This window comes from Dermacentor variabilis, chromosome 2, assembly GCF_050947875.1.
Source record: "Dermacentor variabilis isolate Ectoservices chromosome 2, ASM5094787v1, whole genome shotgun sequence".
Classification (NCBI taxonomy): domain Eukaryota; kingdom Metazoa; phylum Arthropoda; class Arachnida; order Ixodida; family Ixodidae; genus Dermacentor; species Dermacentor variabilis.
The window spans coordinates 80,966,128-80,980,379 of NC_134569.1; the positions used below are offsets into that span (position 1 = coordinate 80,966,128).

A 14,252-nucleotide genomic window follows, 5' to 3' on the forward strand; every position below is an offset into this window, starting at 1 on the left:
CATTGTTGTTCACTTTTGCACGGGAGTTTGCTAAGTTTAGCCCATGACTAAGCAATAAAGCTTAAATACAGGTGTGCCCCATCCAAACTGCGCTAAGATGAAAAAAATGAATGACATAACTGTCGGCGGGTGAAGCAAATCTTACAATGGGGGAGGACATATGGAAAAATCTCGCGTATGTTTGGTGTTCCGCCTATATTGCTATCGGTTATTTGTTAATTAGGTAACCCCTTAAGCGATGGCTTGTAGAAGGATGTATAAGGCTCTACCAGGCCAGTATGTTATCAACAGTTTGTCGTACTTTACCCTTGATATGTACTGCTCTGTGGATTGGAAAGTTCTCATCCTGAAGTCAGTTGAACCTGAAGCTACTTTTGAATAGAAATGGTTAATACCATCACGGCCATCAGCATCACCACATAACAATCCACACAACCACTACAACACCACCAACAACAACAACAATAACAGAAACAACCACGACGACAACGTCTACCACCACAAAACCGCATACTTTTGAATCATAACTTCTATATTAGCGGATTTGATTTGATTTTATGCACAATCCTTCTACTTCGCAATTCTTCATGCCGGATTTGCAGGTGAATACACAACAAGGAGACGTTCCGGAGAGGAACAGGAAAAAGGTTTGTGGGATTTCCTTTACTCAGCACATGGAAGAATGCATGACTCCATCGTGACTATTATTAATCCATGTTTCTAAATGTGCCCTAATGTATTGTACAATGAGCGAGCTCCCAGACAGGTAAACTATTGTGTAGTTCAGCGCTTGCAAGATCATCATACTAGAGCACTGTAGCGCGCAGGAATGAGAAAACTTAAATACCCCTTTCGGTCATACATGAAGTCAAGAGGTGTAGGACTTGTATACATATATACCAAGGTGCTGCAGAAGTCACTGAAAGAAAGTCAAGACGGTAGCGGGATCCTTTCTGCTTATTCTACTGAGTTCTGATAATCACATAATAATTAAATTTTGATTTAGTGTACAGTCAGTCATGTTTCTTTTCTAAATAGAAAAAAATTGGACGGTGCTTATAGTTAAGCTTCGCCTTTAAGAGCGGGACGCTATAGCATTCAAAGATTCCTGACTGCTTCTAACGCTTTCTGGCAACTGCAGCTTATGTAAGTGTCATGTCTACTGGGAAACACTGGCGGCGAATGCTATGAACGAAATTGAGCTTTCTGGTAGAAATGCAGCCTCTTGCATAGGCCGATCCCGGAGGTAGTGCACAGCCGCCCAAAAAATTATGTAATTTCCAGGTTTGGCCTATTGTTTCGAACGTTTATCATTAAGGTCTGAGAAGCATTAACATAGAAGACATGCGCGGTCTTTGTTTTATTTTATGACATTTGTTTGGGGGCTACCATTCTCGAAATTCAGAGGAATAACTTCATCAAGAATGTAAGACAAAGTATTGGTAACTTTAGTGATAGAATGGTCTAGTAATATAACCTTCTTATGCCACAAGTCATATAGCAAGGCCTGACATATATGTGTACTAAATATATACGGAAACCTTTCGTTCGCAGGCAACTTTGCCGACGCCGATACCGTATTTTCAGCGACACGGAGCCCTTAACGCTGTCGTATAAAAATGTTTAAGTCCCCGGCTGTGTCAACTTGCACAATTTACTTATTGACCACAGAGATTACGAGGAAAGAAAAGCTACTGGTTTAATTATTTCTGACGAAATATGGTATGTCATCATCCCGTCAGACATGGTAATGCTATTGGTAAAGGAGTCGTGGGGAACAATACTGTCCAGTCTGAAGCAGCTAATTGAACTGCATAATTGAATAATTGAACTGCAGCTGAATGACAATGTTTTTTCGTTCTTTCTTTTCGATAATTGGCAGAAATTGCGAGAAGAGATCGTGTACATAATTGTATGCACCGTGAATGAAGGGGATATTGGGTAGTTTTGTAGCAAACTTCTGTCGTCTTGCGCGCCACGCACGAAGACGTTGCGGTGTTCTTCCTTTTCCTTCTTTTTATTAACAGAGTATATAGTTGATAAGGCGAATTCCACAGCCGTATACAGACGTATCGGCTTACTCTAGTTTTTTTCCCGTAATTCGTAATATTTGTTTCGTAATATTTGTTTCCGTCTACACATTGAAAGTCAGCTAGGAGTATGCACGTTTATGTGGGTTGAAAGCTAGTGACTTCTTGCCCCAACTTGCGTGGGAGCCCCCTGTCACCGAGAGTCGTAAATATGTTACGTGATCCAATAAACTTCTCCTGTAGACAACCAGAAAAGGAAACGCTAGTTGTTCCGAAGAATGTGATAACGCAGTGTTACAATTTCACCGTCTTTGTTGTATAACTTGCTGAGATTGGCATAGATTTGCGAATAATTTTTGTTATCTTGACGACAAGGTCTTCAGCGCAGTCATCTGTGTCACCGGTGCAAAGCTTGCCAAGCCATCCGTTAGAGAACAAAAAGTGGTAACACAAGAGCGCAGGATTCACATAATACAACTATTTTTTATTGCGTAAATTCACGCCGTCGCGTTGTCACGATATCAGCAGCGCACGCGTGACCCGCGCTTGGAAGGTTGGAAGGCCTCTAGAAACGCGCATTGTGTTTGGCTACAAAAACGAAGAAGATAAATGAACGCACCGTCACGGCTCCCCTCAAGCGGCTCTTGCTGAGCCAGGACAACGTTCTGGACCGCAGTACCAGCGTATAAGTGTTGCGCACGCACATCTAAGCTTTCCTGCTGAGCAGCTCTGCACATGCGACACCGTGGTGCGTACACTGTTTTGAGCAGATCGGGTATGCAAAAGCCAAGATAAATCTATCTAATCCTTCGACTGGGCGCTGACAAAGCTCCGGTGGTCTCCCATCGATGTCATTTGGGCGCCGTCGAGGGCCACTGTTTGCATGTAACGCGGCTGCTGGCTTCCCTCATCGCGCCAACGTTGTAACGCACCTTATCTGCCCCAGCGCACTGGTATATATCTACTTCACGGCGGCAGTTGTCTTGGATGCTGCCTCGTGCCTTGTCATCGCCGCGCATTCTAAGAACGCAGTCCGAGCAGCTCGAACGCCGTGCTAAGCCTTGCTATCGTTTTAAATGTGTCGCCTTCGGGAGAAGCTGACTTAACTCTCTGCGACGGTAATCCGCATTTGTCATGCGTCGAGACAAAAGGTTGTTAACGCAGAAAGTTGGGCTTGTTATTGTTGATGCATTTGTTGTGAGATAGTTACTAGCGCTAGCAAGAGTCACAGAAAAAAAAAGTGGAAAGGAGTGCTCTGTCCTGTCCCACTTTTTTTTTTCGTTAGTCTTGCTAGCGCTACTATGTCACAAAAGATTGATTCTTGCGACAATATAGTCGAGGGTGAATGGAGTGGAACTGGAAATAATGTCCACGTCCAAGTCTCGCCCCTCTTGCTTGATTTAACAACGGGAATCGATTCTCTATAGATATGGGTCAATCACCGCAGATATTTCAGTTTTTCAAGAAAATGTCAATTGAGTGTCAATTCTGTGTCAGTAAAATCAACACAAGATATATTGTAGGGGATGAATACGATGAACAGCACCAGAAAGTTAGTTTTATGTGTTTTGGGCTGAACGGGGCCCGCATAAGCACCTGCAAGGCGCACGTGAACTGCCAAAAATAGCACTGTTAAAAAAAAAAATGCCATGGTTACTGAGTGAACATACGCAGTACGAGCGGGCGATATCTCTCTTTCATTTCTCCGTCTCTCTTTTTATTTACGAGGGGATGACATAATTCCTTCCCAAAACTTTTAAATTACATCTCAGCCCACCTTTCAAGATATAATTTTGGCGAACGTGGAGGAGTTTTGTGTGGTCGAAACGTTGGGTCGTGTAAGATAAACCGCCGTCCTATAGGCGAGTTGCTTTCGGACAAGCTCAACTTTACTTAACCGAACGAATCAAAGCTATTCGATAACGCCCCTCTGAAGTTTCATCGCCTGAATCATCGGCCTTCCTAAGTCAAACAACACTATAACGTCCCTATATGAGGGCTTCGTTAAAACACACTTGTTCTTATTTCAATAATATTTGCACAAATTCATTAGCGTTAAGATATCACTGCCTTTGTCGGGACCATCTTTTTTTGGAAGTGTTATCATGAATGAACAACAAGCGGAAGCCATTGTGTGGGAGAGGGCATGGTATTTTATCCTTATATTCTAAGGTGATGGTTAAATATGTAAAGCAATACTGTAAAAGTGTGAACAACCAGCGAGAGGCGTGAAGACAGGGTGAAGCAGAGGAGAGGACAGGACGTTAGGATTTAATGTCCACCAGTGTACCGTCATTCTCGCTATGTTTATTTGATTGATCATGCGCCAACCAAAACTCCCAGTTCTGGCGAATAGCACAGCCTATAGGCCCGTATTTCGATGCCTACACTCTTAACCTGATTCCACAGAAGTACCAGCTATAAATGGAAAACTTTTGTCGATATTTTCTACTTACTTGAATAGAGTGTAGGCATCGAAATACGGGCCTATAGGCTGTGCTATTCGCCAGAACTGGGAGTTTTGGTTGGCGCATGATCAACGAAATACACATAGTGAGGATGACTTGCTTGAATCTGCCGGAAGCCAACTGATTCCGGTCGACGTCTAGGAGGGAGGTAGACGGGGAAAGGGGGAGCTGCGTCTCACCCCGATCACCCATATTCTCTGACGGGTGCAAATAAAGTGCTCTCTCTCTCTCTCTCTCTCTCTTTACTTACTTGAATGGAATAGTGTTACACACAATAGTGCGAAATCTATGCAAACTATGGTCCAGTGAAATAGCCACTGTTATACGGAATAATGTTCCGCATGTCTGTGCCATTCATGTGAAATTTTCCCGGACGCCATTATTTGGAGCCGTGTTTGTGTATGTGAGACGATGTACCACGTAAAATAAATTGTTCCAGATACAGGTGTGGGGAACAATGTTCCGGATATTAGGTACACGTAGGCGGAACATCTACTGTTTCAGATAGCAGTGGCTATATCACTGAATCGGAGTTCACATCGTTTCCGTACGTGTACTTAAATGCAAAAGCCTCAAATACGGAACGCCGTTTTGTATATTTTCTGATGTTTTCTTGAACCACCGTTCCATTTAGGTAAGCGTAAATTACTTACAAACTTTTTCCACTTGCAACTGGGGCCTGACTTCAACGAGATTAACACTGTAGACTCTCACTGAGGCCATAGCTGGCATTTCTGGCCACCCTCTGCCTCCTCACCTGCGGTACACTGTGGGCTAGAAAAGGCAAGCTGATCAGCACTAGGGCTATTCTCTACGCGTGTGTGGCTTGTGAGGAAGCAAGATTATCCGCCCGAATTCGGTGCTCATAAGATCGGTGAAAGGCGCAGAACTCTCTTCATTTGAGACAGATTGCACGCCTTGTGTCGGTGGATTAAGCTCAATAATTTTTTTCTTTCTAGGAACACTAGGAGAATATAACGCAGCTTGGAGAGAATACCACAAAACAGCATTTCTCGCCGGCTTCCCATCGGAATACGTGGACGAACCCCAAATGATTGCATCGCAAGGATTCGCTGAAGCCATTGCCCAGTTCCGTCGCACGGCCAATTGCAGAGGCCATGGCATCTTCTACGCGGTCAGCAGACTTGTGGAACTCGAGTCTTCTATGCCCAAACTGCGTCTCTTTTTTCTGGTGAGCTTTCTGCCTTGTGTTTTGCTATAAGCATGGATGTAATCTTCAGAGCCCTCGATACTACTCCAAGGTGAAGTTTTCAGCCATTTTCACTTCGGTATAGAAAAATGGGCGTGTTTGGTGCACCCACATAATTGAACGACAGCGCCTGCAAAAATTACGGCAGTATGAGGGAAAAACAGCGCCGACGCTGGCTCTTTGACGCAGACGCTCAAACATACAAATGGTCAGACATATTCCCCTTCTCGCACCTTGTTTCTTGGCGTACAATAGCAACTACGATCATAAACAAATTTGTGCATTGTGAAGTTGTAACTGTGATATCAGTTACTGCTAGCAGACGTTCGTTGACTCTACGTGGCCACTGTAAACTATGTCTATTGTTTCAAAAAAAAGATCTGGTGCATATTTAAACACGCCAAAGTACTTCGGGGCTTGAATGGTGTTTTAAATTGCAAATAGGATGTTCCGTTCTTGAAAGACCCGTGGATGAACGAAAAGCCGTCACATAGCTCCGTGAACATTGGTCAAAGTTATTTCCTGAAGATGCAATCGAGAATTGCTAAAATGAAATGCTAAAGAATTGCATGTCCCCATAACGCCTTGCTGTAATTCTAGACATGATGATGATATACGTGAGATTTTTGTAAACAAAGGCGTATAAACGAAACTGCACGTATTTCAGAAAAGGATGCGCGAATAGCGAAGGTTATACGGAATTCTTTGCAAAGCTATCTTTTTATTCCTGAAAAGAAAATAAGAAAACACTCGCAGTTTATGAGAATTGCAACTACAACACTTACAAAGTTAGCATGATGATAACGGTAGTTGAATTTCTTGTTAATTGGCATAACTTCGACTCACAAATGTCGGAAGTTTCGAATAGATGAAATTCGCTTAAGCACGGGAGCAATTGTTCATTCACTTTTTGTTTCGTTTCTTTATTTATTTGTTTACCTGCTTATTAACGTTTTTCTTTATTATTATTATTATTATTATTATTATTATTATTATTATTATTATTATTATTATTATTATTATTATTATTATTATTATTATTATTATTATTATTATTATTATTATTATTATTATTATTATTATTATTATTATTATTATTATTATTATTATTCCATTTACTACCGTAGCGCAGCGAGAATAATGGCAAAGCTGTGGCTGCGCCAGGAGTCTTGCAGAATTACGTGGTCATGGAACGTGCTTCTTGGCAGCAATTCACAAGGGCTAACAAGAAAAAAAGAAATGTCCACCAGATCCCAACGTTAGGTGGACTTGCTACCTTTACACGTAATATAAGAGGAACGAAGCAGGCCAGAACACACCTAATTCAAAGCACAGACTGTTGTCAAAAGTGGTAAGGATCTGAGCTTGACGGCATATGCGTCGCTTTGAAGATACGAGGCCGATACGCCTTCTTGTGACGCTGCTTCTGGGAGTTAAATTTCAACGTGGGCATCGTCTTCCAGGGCACGTACATAGCAAGCGCTGGCCTGTAGGTCTAGGGGTATGATTCTCGCTTTGGGTGCGAGAGGTCCCGGGTTCAAATCCCGGACAGACCCTTTATTTTATTTTAACTTTTGGAGGCCTTACTTTGAATATATTGAAGAAATATCCAATCAGTATTTTTTTTATTAGCGCAATCATTAGTTTCGTGAATGGCTTGGTATGAGAGGCTTGTTGGCCTCAGGCGGCCAAGGAACTTGAGGAACGGGGGGCCGCGTGCTCGTAATAGCGTATGTACACGCATGAAACACGTGTACGTGAAGTAGCTGTTGCAGTTTTGCAGTAATTACATTAGTTAGCTTTCATCAACTGTCAGGGTCGGTGGTATCCTCAGATGATCACGTTTTCCTAAAAGAAGTAATCAGAAATGCCGCTCTTGCCTTTTTGAATTATAAGCTTGCGATTATTAGCACAGTCAGGCCGGAGATATCACATTGCAATACCATAAAATGCCGCATTGGCCGTTGCACAAGCCACGGGCGCTTTAGTTTCTGGTGACTCCATCAGAAACTCCCAACGTTAGCCGTTTTCTATCGCCAAATCAAAACTTCTCGGCCGCACGTAATGCTTTGCTGCTTTGTAACTCAGAAGTGTTCCAACAATAACAAACTGTGAAATTAAAAAAGAATTACGGAGGGCCCGTCCGGGATTTGAACCCGGGACCTCTCGCACCCAAAGCGAGAATCATACCCCTAGACCAACGGGCCGCTCGGGCGGCGAGCTTTGCTCAGCTGCTCATCTTACGAATTTCACATTTGCCGACCGGTTTCTTAAGCATCTCTGAGCCATCGATGCGCGAAGTCGCGTACCAAGGCAGGTTCGTTTACACGACGAACACGTCCCTCTATGAATAGGCTCTCAGCGGAACTCTTGGGGACTCGATGTGTCGAGTTTCGCTAAACCAGCCCATTTGGTGCAGGGGGCAGAGAGAGAGAGGCAGAAGAGAGGAAGAAAACTGAGATAACTGCAGATGCTGCAACGGTGAACGTCAGTAACGCAGCCCGAGCTAACAATAAATGTACTGGAAAAATAAACTTAAGGCAAGAGTAACACCCATAAGTCAGTGATGTGTTGAAAGGGAAGTTAGGTGGGACAACAGAAATGATTCCATGCTGCCACACAAAATGCATAATGCCACACAAAGCATGCCCCCAATCAGAGGAAACAAATTCTACTATTAATATTATATGCTTTTGTGTACTTTACCATAACAATATGGCCTTCACAATTCCTGTAAACGTGTCGAAATATGTCTGTTTATGGTATACGATTTGGGGAAAGAGGACAGAATAATTATTGGGTTTTAGTATTTGGCTGTGAAGTCCCTTCTGCACGAAGCTTTGTTTGCTTATAGACTTGGTAGAAAGCATAGGCAAACATATATGGTTCAGAATGACAAGACAAAAACGTTTTGCCCTTCAAGTAACTGTAGGTCTGCGCTTGCGGCCTTCTTTCTATTATCGGGGAGATTGGCATGCCCCCGTCGCTAAACGTCAATAGTTCGCTCCATAATTAGAACAGTCAATAAAACCCTTAGGCCAAGGTCGGGAGCTCTGAAAATGGCTGATCAATTTTTTTACCCGCCGCTAGGGCGTCGTATGCAGCACATAGAAGTATTGGTAAAGTGCATCCGTGCTTTGGCCGGCGCCCATTGTGGCACTAGTTATGGGGAGCTGCTTTCCTAGAGAATTAACCGGCCCTTCTTGAGTAGACAAATTTTCTTGGCCTTGTAGCTGTCCGAACCGATATGCAAACTCGTCGATCAGTTGTACAAAGTTTTCATTGTCAGCCTTGTTATTTTTATTTGCGCGGTAGGCTTTACATAAGCTTTCGGAGGTAGCAGGCAACAAAATAACTTGTTACGGAGCTGAATCTGTGCGCCTTCTCGTGCAATGTATTAAGAAACGTCGCCTTTATTACTCCATGTTCATTAACAAGGTTCTTGCGCGGAAAGGTTCTGGTAAAAGTCGTATTTGGCGTTCGACATATTGCGCGTTTGTGTAATTGTTATAATGTGAAAATTTTCACTGACAGTATGTACAATTATCAGGTGTCTCAGCTGCGAAATTGGAAAGACCATTCTACGACTGGGCACAGAAAGGGCAATTAGAGTGATTTGGTGATAAGACGCTCATCGCTTTCTATAAAAGAAATGTGCACACCGAGATTTGTATGTAGAATGCTTCAGAATTAATAGAAAGGCAAATTAAATACTTCCCATGAGCGCAAAAATATTTTTTGTTCTGAATACGTCTGTCTCAACATCGGCTTGTCCTACAGCTAAAAGAATAGAAATAAAGGTCGAATAAACCATCAATACGCATACCCTTCTCGCATGCAAAACGACCTCATTGCTCACTTCTTTTTTCGGCAGTATAGTTGTCATGACAATGCTAAGCATGCAGTATATAAAATATGTTGGTCATGAAATTTATTACAACGACGTCACCGTAACGAATAATTGTAATGTAGAAGTGCTATTCAGCCGTGCAAGAACGTTCGCAATTTTCGAGAGCCACAGTGATTACTATCGCCTTAATGACCGGTAAGTGGCAATCTGTATTTTTATTACTTTCCCGACAAAACTATACGTGCACGAATGAATTTATTAGTTCACATTTGCGCATGCCAAGCCAAGAAAGTACACATCAAATACTAGTCGTCGATATGGCACTTGGACTGAACATTGCCTGAGAGACTCAGCCATGAGAGCATGGTTATTTCCTCATACTAACTCCAGGATGATCAGTTTAGAGAATGTAATCATGCCGCTTAAGGCCTTCGTCGTCACGAAAAAAACGGCGTCTCAGTCACGACCACTGCGTTCGTTTATTTTAAGAATAATAATACGCGAGCTCACTCTAAAACTGCTCTACACTATGCATCGAGAAACGCGTCGAGGTTACTGCCGGCGTGGCATCGGCAACCGACGTGTTCTATGCGTGTGAAAGAATCCGGCGATGTTCGTGGCCTTCCGCCTATGTAGGTCACGACGGCATAGTAAACCGGTTGGGCAGACGCAAGAGACGACACATGTGCAGCTGGGGATTCCATTGCTACAGATGGCCCGTTGGTCTAGGGGTATGATTCTCGCTTTGGGTGCGAGAGGTCCCGGGTTCAAATCCCGGACGGGCCCCGAAATTTTTTATATTTTTTTATAATGCTAGGCTGAAGAAGGGGGTGGGGAAGCGACGATTTCGCATTGCAGGCACGTTCATGATTCTTTAGAAAAAACACGGCACCGGTCATAGTTAAAAGTATTGTCTGTCTTCTAATATATCCATAGGTGCCAGGTGATTTCCGCACCTGAAGTTGTAACTTCTGTTTATAATGCTTGAATACGTCTCAACCCAAACAATGATATCTTTGCGTTAGGAAAAGACAAAAGCTTAAGTAGTATTTTTGGCATACTGACGAAAATGAATCGTCAAAGACAAAGCTGGAAAGACACAATGATATATAGTGATAGTAGACAGAATGATACAATTACATAAATGTGAGGTAAATGACGAAGGTAGGCGTCCGCATTGAAATAATGGTAATAGAAGTTCATTTACTGGCCCATGTGTTTAGTGAGACAATCAGCATCCATAAAGGTACTTAACACTTGTTGACCTAGTGTGCGTTCACCGCATTACCACTATGCTATAAATAAATAAATAAATAAATAAATAAATAAATAAATATGCGTCAATGCCGGAATGAAAAAATGGTTTCAGGCTGTCGTTCTAACGATGGCTGCATTATTCACAGTATTTGTCAAGGAAGGAAGGAAAAAGTGGAGAAGGAAAGCAGGGAGGTTAACCAGATTAGCTTAACCGGTTTGCTACCTTACACATGGGAGCGGGATGGGGGGATGAAATATGGGGAGAAGAGATAGAGAGCACATAACACGGCACACACATCGTTAGTTACAGTCTGTCACTCTTGCGCGGTAATTGACATCACTGTCACAGCCGCTTGTCCAAGCCCGTCTCCTTCATAAACCGAAGTAGTCCCTTCGTCACCTTCAGCTGCGATGTCGTCTGTCGGCGATATGTGAAAATAGTTGCAACTGACAATGGTCTATTGTCGAAGTGCGCTAGAACGGACGCCAAGGACTGTCTCTGAACATTATATTCAGGACAGTCGCACACAATGTGTTCCAGCGTCTCCTCGCAAAGACAGGCATCGCAGAGAGCGTTGTCGGCCATTCCGATGCGAAACGAGTAAGATTTCGTGAATGCCACCCCTAGCCATAAGCGATAAAGCAGTGTGGCCTCACTTCGGCGGAGTCCAGTTGGCATACAGAGATGCATCAAGGAGGGCAGGTCGTGTTGACGATTGCCCCGGTTGGTCTGGCTGCTTGGTGTGCACCATATAGAGAGAGCGTGATCTCCCGTGCAAGCACTCGAAGTCTGCTGGCTGCGTCGGACCATGAAAGTAGTATGGCCGCTTCCTGTGTGTCTTCAAGAGCTGTACGAGCGGCTTTATCGGCGTCTTCATTTCCTATGACGCCGCAGTGACTTGGCAGCCAATGAAACGTCACGTGATGTCCTTTCTCATGTGATGTATGGAGTAGGCATCTAATATCGAGCACGAGCTGTTCCAATGGCCCGCGACGCAGAGCTGATAGCACAGATTGCAGGGCTGCCTTTGAGTCACTGAAAATTGACCATTGTCGAGGTGGTTCCCGATTGACGAAACAAAGTGCAGCGCGAAGAGCAGCTAGTTCCGCAGATGTAGATGTCGTTGGGTGGTAAGTCTTAAAGCTGATGGTAATACCTCTTGCTGGGACGACCACAGCACCGGACGAACACTAGATGTTTGTGGAACCATCAGTATAAATATGTTCCCTGTCCGCGTACCTCTCGTGCAGAAGAAGCAGAGACGGTTGTTTCAGCACAGGCGACAACAGCTCAGACTTTTTCCCGATTCCTGGTAAGCTGAGATGGACTGTGGGGCTGACTAGACACCAAGGGGGTATGGATGGTTTAGATGCAGCGGTGAAGCCCGAGGGAAGTTTGTCGTTGTACTTGACGAGTTTTAGAGAATGATGCATGGTGCCTCTCTGAAGGTAGTGTTGCAAAGTGCTGATAGGGGGCACGTGCAAAATGTCTGATGTGCGTTATCAGGGCTTCCACCGTGATGTGAGTTTGCATTGTATGGTCCCTAGCAATCGCAGTAGTTGCCTCTGTTGACGTTCATCTGGGCAAACCAAGGCGAACTCTGAGTGCTTGAGCTTGTGCTGCCTGCAGAACACGAATATTTGTCTTGCAGGTGTTGTTCAGTACAGATGGACTATACCTTAAAAAACCGAGAAAGAGAGCTCTGTAGAGTCTCAGCATTGCGCCTACTGACATCCCCCACGTCTTTCCTGTCAAGTACTTAAACAACTGGGAAGTTGTTGTCAGGCGCCGTTTCATGTAGGCCACGTGCGTGCTCCAACAGAGGTCTCGGTCGATAATTACGCCAAGAAATCTGTGGATTCTGACATAGGAAATGGTCCGCCCATTGATTAAGATGACATAAGGCGTCATTGGTTTGCGAGTGAATGCCACTAGGGCGCATTTTTCTGGTGATATGCTGAGACCTTGTTCACAGAAGTAGCTCGCTGTCAAAGAAGCCGCTCTTTGAAGCCGTGCACGTATCTGAGGACGTGTGACTGCCGAAGTCCAGACACAGATGTCGTCTGCGTATATTGAAATTTTCGTGGTAGTTGGCAAGTATTCAGCAAGCCCAATAAGAGCGAGGTTGAATAGCGTCGGGCTGAGAGCACCGCCTTGAGGAACGCCCCTGCTGGTATAGCGTCGCGTAGTTGGGCCATCGTCAGTTAAACACAGGATGATCTTGCAGATAGGTAACTTGCAATCCACAAGAATATTCGACCACCAAGGCCAACCGTCACAAGAGCGTCGAGAATGGCCTCATGTAATCCGTTATCGTATGCCCCTTTCACATCTAAGAATAAAGCTGCAGATAAACGTTTACGGGACCTTTCGTGCTGGACATATGAAACGAGATCAACAACGAGATTTGTCAAAAGTTTTGAAGTCACTGCGAACGTGAAATCACCTCTCACTTGGCCAGTCGGTGTACTGGAGACTACGTAAAACTTCTGCAGTTTCAGTGTCTCGGATATAGAAAACTACTGTGCTTCTCGCTCTCTTGTGCGGACGTGTTCTACATATATAATGAAAAAAAATTGACCATATCCAAGTGCTCAAGTAGATCATTTCTGTTCTACTAGGGCACTTGGATATGGTTATAACTGCTGGGTATAACTATGTGTCCGTCTTAATTTATGGGTGGTTGCGAAGAATGGCATGACACACAAGCTGCAACACCGCTCGGCCGTACGTTGCTTGCTGTTTACTTCTTGCTTCTAAATGGCCTGTAATGCATGTGAACTTCTGTAGTTCCAGCTAGACGTTGGAGAGTCCTAACCCCGCTGAATAACACTCAACGTGGCGAAGAGCGGAGCAGACAAAGGGACAACTTGTGAACGCACAGCTGTTCACTTGTCTCATTGTCAGCGCTGTTTGCCATGTTAACGGTAAAGCCAAGCATAGGACCTTCATGTTGAATAAAGCCATTCTGTCGTGTCTAAGTGGTTTGCAGAGAAGTTTTCTAAAATGCTGCCCATCCCTTACTAAACGTGCGGTAGAAAAGTTAGTATTGGACGATTTCATCTACAGCGATTCCAAAACGCGGTGACGAGAACTACGGGGCTCCAGCTATTCAGATTACAGTTCATCACCATAATGTTGTACGACACTATAAAAGAGAAAGAAAACGCAAAGTGGGCCCGTCCGGGATTTGAACCCGGGACCTCTCGCACCCAAAGCGAGAATCATACCCCTAGACCAACGGGCCGGTTGGTTTGCGGGGTTACCAAGGAAACATTTTTCAACTTGACTCGCTGTCGACCGGTTTATTATTCCGCGTCGAACTTCATGATTGCCCACATTCGGTTATTCTAGTCACGCTCATATACCTTCCTATATAGAGAACGTGGTCCGGTCAGCTTACTAAACAGCTTCCAAGCTCACATTATGTGTGTAA

General features: G+C 44.0%; 3 non-coding genes across 3 annotated transcripts; 1 reads left to right on the plus strand and 2 right to left on the minus strand.

Moving 5' to 3' along the window:
- Positions 1-7,843: 7,843 nt before the first annotated feature.
- Positions 7,844-7,915, minus strand: TRNAP-UGG (transfer RNA proline (anticodon UGG)). The gene has a single exon. It is a non-coding gene; the product is annotated as a tRNA-Pro (tRNA).
- Positions 7,916-10,272: 2,357 nt separating this feature from the next.
- Positions 10,273-10,344, plus strand: TRNAP-UGG (transfer RNA proline (anticodon UGG)). Its single transcript has one exon. It is a non-coding gene; the product is annotated as a tRNA-Pro (tRNA).
- Positions 10,345-13,991: 3,647 nt separating this feature from the next.
- On the minus strand, positions 13,992-14,063 carry TRNAP-UGG (transfer RNA proline (anticodon UGG)). The gene has a single exon. It is a non-coding gene; the product is annotated as a tRNA-Pro (tRNA).
- Positions 14,064-14,252: the final 189 nt, after the last annotated feature.